Raw genomic sequence first — 7,823 nt, forward strand, 5'->3', positions numbered from 1 at the left:
TTTTCTCTACCATAGGACTTTAGTAGAAATTACTATAGAGCATTTCTCGTACCGAGTTGGTTTCTTAGAATTACTTTCAACTTAATTTCCCACAACCTAGAATATGCTAATAACCTCAGTTCGAGCGTGATCATATTCATTTTATTCACGCTAACATCTTCCTACGCCATCACCATGAGAAGTCGGTGTTATCATAATCCAACACTGGGGCAAATTTTGAATTCGATCAAAATTTGTTGTGATTCTACAATCCAGAACTACACACGGCCTGATTCTCGTATAACCAGAGATATGTAGGCAACTTGAAACTAAAGTATCGGCCAAAATATTTTTGCAACCTCCACTCATTTCATTAGGTCCCTCCAAGGTTATCTCATCGGTCGGACAAAATCGGCTACTCCATCAAATTTCTTTGCTCGTCAATTCATTCCTCATTCCCAAGCAAAGAAGGGGCAAGCTGTTGACACCCAATTTTGACCGACCTATAATATATTTTTTTTGAATTACTATCTTAATAGATAAGCATTTTTTAAAATTATTTATATATATATATATATAAATTTATTTTTACAAAAATAATAATAATAATAATAAAAATTATATATTTTGGCGTTCATAGCTCATAATATATATTTTCTATTTGTTAATATTATTAACATCTTTTTTTACCGTTTATGAAAATAACAAGCTTTGTACATTCAAATATATTTTTTTTCCGCATTATTTAGTATATATTATATGTGTGTGTGTTTTCTTTGTATAAATATTACTTAATTAAGTATATTTTACCAATTTACTTATTCTTATTAATTTTTGCATATTGCATACCTATTTTAATACGACTTATATGCATATGCATATAAGGTTATTACTTAATTAAGTTTATTGTGAATTTTAGTTAATATGTATGTCATATCTATTTTTAGTATATACATAAGTATTTCTTTATAAAATATGTTATTTACTAAGTTTATTTTTTGTAATTTACTTCTTTATATTAATATATACGTATTTTAATAGGTCTTATGTACATATTTATATAAAAGGGTTATTATTTAAGTTTATTATATATTTTAATTTGTTTATGTTAACATACCTATTAAACATCTATTTTTAGTATGTAATATATATAAGTGGCATTTATGTGTATATATACACAAATATTTATATTGTATGTACATGCATATTTACTTTACATATATAATATTATAATTTTATAGATTTATGATTTTACTTATTCAACATATATTTGACAACTAATTATATGACATTTTATTTGTATGACTACTTATAATTATATCCTAATTAAATTTAATGTAGTCTATTTTTATATCAAATTATAATCTCAACCATAGATTGCATTTTGATCGGACGGCTCTCATTCGTTCTTATCCTTTTTCACACCCAAAACCCTAAAACTATCTTATTCTCTCTCTACCTCTTTCACCCAATTCTCTCTCTACCTCTTCACCTAACTCTCTCTTTCTATTCATCATCTTCTCAAAAGGAGAAGAAGACAACAACAAGAGTTGTCTTCTCCACCACATAGCCGCCACCGACGGCTCTCCCTCTCTCTCTCCATCGCCGCCTCTCCCTCTCTCTCTCCATCGCCGCCTCTCCCTCTCTCTCCCCTTCACTCTCTTCTCCGCCACTAACGACGGCGAAACACAGCAGCTCCACAAACGCCGCCAACAGCTTTTCCGCGACATCGACAACTCCGACGACAACAAGATATTGGTATATTTTCATTTATACTTATTTATATTATATATATAAATACATATATTGTGTTTCATGAATAGATCTAAAATTTTATAGTCCTTTTATGATTGTTGTGTATATGATATGTAAATTTATGTTATTGTTGAATTGTTTAATATTGATGAATGTGTGATTATTATTATGATTGATGTTATAAAGGGCAGCCCGGTGCAATTAAGCTCCCGCTATGCGCAGGGTCCGGGGATTGATATGTATATTGATGTTATAGTTAATATTTATATGAGAATAATATGTGTATAGTAAATACGATTCATAAGATTATAGTTGCCAAAGATTTTGATTGAGTTGTATATTGATGATTATATATTATACGGTGTAAAATTTTTATTTTTAAATAAAATGTGTATAATAAGTTTTTTTCTTGGAAGATTTAGATCTTCTTATATTAGACTCCGTTTATAGATTTTGTTTTTAAAATAAAATAAAATGTGTTGGGTTGGTTGTCTACTTCAAATGATTTGTTAAATTTGAGATTCAAAATTGTTTGTTTAGTTCCTAATCGATTAGTATTACAAAGCATATATCTATTTTTTGTTCATTTTCATGTTCATTTTAGTGTTCATATTCATGTTCTTACATTTTAATTATGCACAAAAATATAGTTCATTTTTAGATGTTTACTTGCTTATTAATCGATTAAGATTATTATATATGTTTGTGTTGTTTGTTTTTCTGTCTATGTTTACATTCTTGTATTTAATTATATACAAGTATAGTTGAGATTTTTTTACAATAAGATTGTTATTATTCACCATTGTATAAAATACATATCTTTTAATCCGGATGTCTATCGGATTAGTTAATTGATAAATGACATCTTGTTTTCCCATTTGAATTTAGGAAGAATGTTAAGTTTGTTTTACTTAATATGACAATTTTTGTTGATTGAAGTTTTTAGTGTTAAAAATAATTATAGTAATTGCTAATATGATATAATTATTTTGTATTTGTCATAATTAATTTTGTCCCTTTATGAAAGTTTGAAATAAAGTTAGTATCAACTTTAAATATTTTAATGTCCCACCACTTTAAGGTTAATGCTCCACTATTTTGAAATAAAACATCTTTTGAGTGATTTTAGGAGTAAATCTTGGAAAGTTGTTATTAATTTGATTGATTGTCCACTTATTTGAAATTTTTTGAATTAAAGTTTTTGGCTATTTTGTCTTTGTTGAATTGATGGTATTCTTACCCATAGATTGATCAATATAAGTAGACACAAAGACACACAAAAGAAAAGAATGAAAAACAGGAGAAGAAAAACACAAAGAAAAAAAAAAGACAAGAACACAAAACAAAAGAAAAGAAAAGAACACTAGAATTGAGAGAAGCCTCTTGTTTTTAACAAATTACTTAATTACTTTCAAGTCTTTTATTTTGCCTCTTTGCTACTTCAACTTGCTTGGATATCGGATATTGCTATCACTTTTCGTTGGCACATTAACAAAACTCATATTAATCGGTTAGTACTTCTTTTTCCTATTTTTATTATATTATCTTTACTTTAGATTCTTACATATTATACCTTGTTAAAATAAATATACGAAGTATCCAGGTTAGTTCTCATTTTCTTTGACATATTGGTTTATTATTTTGAAATGTGTTCTTGTTTTGTTTGTTTACTTTGTTGTAGTAAAAAAAATTATATAATCATGACATACCTCTACATATATTCGCATATTGCTTGTTTTTCTTTTACTTATGGTTTAACAGGTTTTGAACTTCAAAGTTCAAGATGCCGAGAGTTGCGAATCAAATTTTGAGATGCCGTTATTTCGTTCGTATCTTTTGTATCATTTTATTCACTTACCCTTTGTTTTAGTTTTGTAACAATCTTGTAAACTCTACTCTGTATAATAATATATATTTGGGGACTGTGTAAAAGGGGAGGGGAAATCTACGTGCTACTTGCAATTTATTTTTTATTTTGACATAATTTTATGTGGTTGCGTGCGCTAGATAAATATGCCGAAAAAAATTTAGTTATTTTAATTATTCTGTTGACTCTTAGATTTAATTTTAAATAAAATACGTTTATCACACAAATAGATATCGATAAAACTCTATGTTTTAATTCATCAATCTTAATATTTTCATATATTATATGTATTAAATAATATGCCCAACTCTTGTATATTTTATTCAATCTATCAACCATTCTATTATTATATATCATGTACATACGCTTTCTATAGATAATTTCTAGCATGTTAATTAAATCATATGTCACGATTTAAGCTTAAAATTTTCAGCATATTAATTGAAACTATACCTACACGACTTTAGCATGTTAAATTTTATAGAAATTATGTTTAAGATTTAATAAGTTTAATAGGCTACTTTAATAGATACAATACCTATATATTTGCTAATAAATATTTTTTTATAATATTATGTCATATAGAACTATGTTTATAAAATTGAATAATATTGCAAGCATATAAAACCAATATTTTCACCGTAAGAACTATACATAAATCACGTCTTTAGTACTTAATGAATATTTTTAGTATTTTATAAGAGTTAATTTACGCTTACAAGATTACAAATATTTTTAATCATATTGACTCATATAGAAACTACATCTATAGAATTTAATTAATGTTCCAATACATACTTTATTTGGAAACCATGGCAATAAGATTTTTAACCATATAGAAATCATGTTTAATGTAGAATGTGGTCAATATATATAAATCATGCATTTAAGTTAATAAATAGTTTATCTGTTATGTAGAATTCATGTCTATAGGCCGTTATAAAAATATTTTTAGTATAATATTATTAACAAAAAAATCATACCTCTAGATTTTTAATAAATATTTTAGCACCTTTTATTAAAACCAAGCCTCTAGAATTTTAACAAATGTTTATTATAGTTTATATATAGAGACCATGTCTATAGGATTTGATAAATATTTGTCATGTTATTTTATTTTAAAACCATGCTTACAATTTTAATCAATTTTCAACATATCATTTCATTTAGACACCATGTCTATAAATAATATTTAAAATAAATTTCAACATACTAATCATCTAGGTATCGTTTATAGGGTTTAATATTATTTCAAGCATATAGAAAACTATGTCGGTAAGAATATTTTGAGCCTATTGGGTCCATGAGATCTAACAATATTTCTCGCATATTTTATCATATAACAATTATGTTTATAGGTATTATAATTCTAACATGTCAATTAAATGGATATTAGGCCTTCATAAATATATTAGGCCTTCATAAATATTTTTTCATAACAATTATGAGTAGAATTCATGCCCCCTAGTGTTCTAATAAATATTTATCATATTATTCTATATTTGAAATCATGTCTATATTTTAATACATCTTTAGTATATCAACATTTAGAAAACCATATCCATAGCGTTTAATAAATATTTTAGCATGCTCTTAACTAAAGTCATATGAATAGTATTCTATAAAATATTGTTAGTTAATAACTAAAATTATCAAGCATACTTCTTTTTATTATAATCACCTAAGTAATTAAATTTGTCCGTGTAACATCCCCTAAAAACGTTGTATACGATGTTTCAATTTTCGCCTAAACATGATACAACCTCTGTATTTTGGGCATAACGTTTCATTGGAATATCCAAATTGAGTGTTTCAAATTTCTGCGTAACCACAAGATCATTACCTACAACTTTTATGAAGACTATATTTTAAGATTCGGAGGTTAAGTAGGTCAAATAAATTAATTTTCGTAAGGTAGAATGCTGTGACGGAAATGAGTGTTTATAGAAGAAAAATCATATCTCACTGAAGGTTTATCCAAATTAGTTGATTCTTAAACTACATGAAACTAGACTTACATATCTACAATTCTTATGAATACACCAAATCCTAATAAAGAATTTATCTTATTCAAACGCAGCTCCCAAAAAGAGTATTCTGTCAAAAATAACTCATTTCACCTACCATAGAAAGATCTAGATACATTTGACATCACTCATGACATAAATTGTCCTCCATTTAACATCATCCATGACATCAATATATTCCACTAAATTTTCAGATTTTTTTAAAATTATTTTATTTATTGTTAGGTCCCTCTTTCCCACCTATAAATACCCACCTTATTTCCTCATTTTATTCATCAAGCTTTCTCAAGCAAATCTTCTCTCTATACACTTCTTTACACATTCTCAAATATAGTTTTAATTCTTAGTAGTGAAGAAATACTATTCCGGTGATTCATATACTCCGGGTAGTACACAAAACGTTCCGGCGAGGAGAAAAGTTAGGACTCAAGAGTGTTCATTAAGTCTTTCGGTTCCGACTAAAGCTTCGGATTCCAGGTATGTAAGGCTTCAATGAGAGTATTTCTTCCACTCTCATGTCTAAATTATTTTGATTATATGATAAATTATATTTATTTTCTTTAAGCTCTACTCCAAGTTATGTGGGTATTTATCCATGGGTTCTTCCACCCATGTAGTCCAAAAACTCTTTCAATTAAGTCTCTTGATTTTAAGTAATATTTTCTTATGGTAATTCTTAATTTTATTTAATAGTATGAATCATGGTTAAACTAATGATTATTGTTCTATTTTGATGTAACATAATTTCATATGTATGAATTGATGGTTTACAAGTAATTCCTCTATTTATCTATTTAAAGATTCTTGAAACTCATGGTGGGTTGTTTAAAGCATGATTTTTAATTAATGGATTTCAAAGTATTTATGTATATTTATTTACATACATATTTGCAAGTTGAAGTGATTTGAACCCACCTAGTTTTACTATGTTTTTAATAAAGTTTGACTTGAAAGCTTTGACTCTAAATAAATGTTTATGAAAGCAATATCTATGATCAAAAAGGGAGTCTTATGAAATGAAAGAATGATGAAATGATATGAATGATGGATTCTTTATGCAATAAGGACAATTCTTGCATATTTGAATTATCAAATGTTTTAATGAGCTATTCTACCGAATATGATGTTTGAATTCTCAAGTTATATGTTATGAATATTTTGAAGTATTAAACTATTCCGTGGGATTGACTTAGCACCGAATGAGGCATTGAGGTGAGATTCGATAAGGAAATCCTAGTAGCAACCCCGTGTCTCATTAACTATGTGCCAACATAGGAGCCCTTGTAGGCTTAGGCTAATGGATCCATAAATAGCCCTTAAAGTTAAAGTTAAAGAAATGAATGAAGTTGACGGAGTTCTACCCGGCAAGTAGTCTCCCCGGCCAACGTAGGGGGTTATGTTGGATTCCATGTAATAGCTCGCATGGTCTTAAATGTCGGTTATGGTTAATTTCCCACAAAATGAATGTTTTAAAGGATATCTATATGATTTATTATGCATATATTAAATTAAGTTCCATATTACATAAATGTTTTAATGTTTCCTCAATGTTCATGCATCCTTACATACTTAGTACATTCAAAGTACTAACGCATACTCTTTTGCCTACATGATATCACCATGTAGGGATCGGTGCTCCTCCTTGTTCTCCTCCACGAGGCTAGTTGATATTCCATTGGAGACTACTTTTGGTGAGTTCCCATGTTTTGGGAACAATACTCCTTTATCTTTCTAGTTTATGATATGTTAAGATATTTTACTATGACATTTCTTCTATTATGATTGAGGGTGAGCTAGGGACTTGTCTTAGCCCCATTAAATCTAATAGTTAGAGGTATTATTGGACATATGTAAGTTGAAGATTTACTATTATGATTTCCGCTTGTTTATTTATCATCATTACCTATGAAAGGCTAAAAGAATGCTAAGAGGCTTGATTGAGATACTTTCGGGTTCCTCATTCGCCATGTCACGTCTAGGACCTAGGCTTGGGTCGTGACAAACTTGGTATCAGAGCCCGAGGTTTTGAATAATCCTTGGAAGTCCAACATACCGCGTCGAATAGGTTCTTGTTCATGGTTGTGAAGCGCGCCACAATTATTAATAAGAGACTATGAGACATTTAGGAAAATTTTCACTTCTTTCAAATTCATGTCGTGCCTTAGATCATCCTAAGCTTTCCTTTAACTAACGAC

This window comes from Solanum dulcamara, chromosome 4 (genome assembly GCF_947179165.1).
Source record: "Solanum dulcamara chromosome 4, daSolDulc1.2, whole genome shotgun sequence".
NCBI lineage: Eukaryota > Viridiplantae > Streptophyta > Magnoliopsida > Solanales > Solanaceae > Solanum > Solanum dulcamara.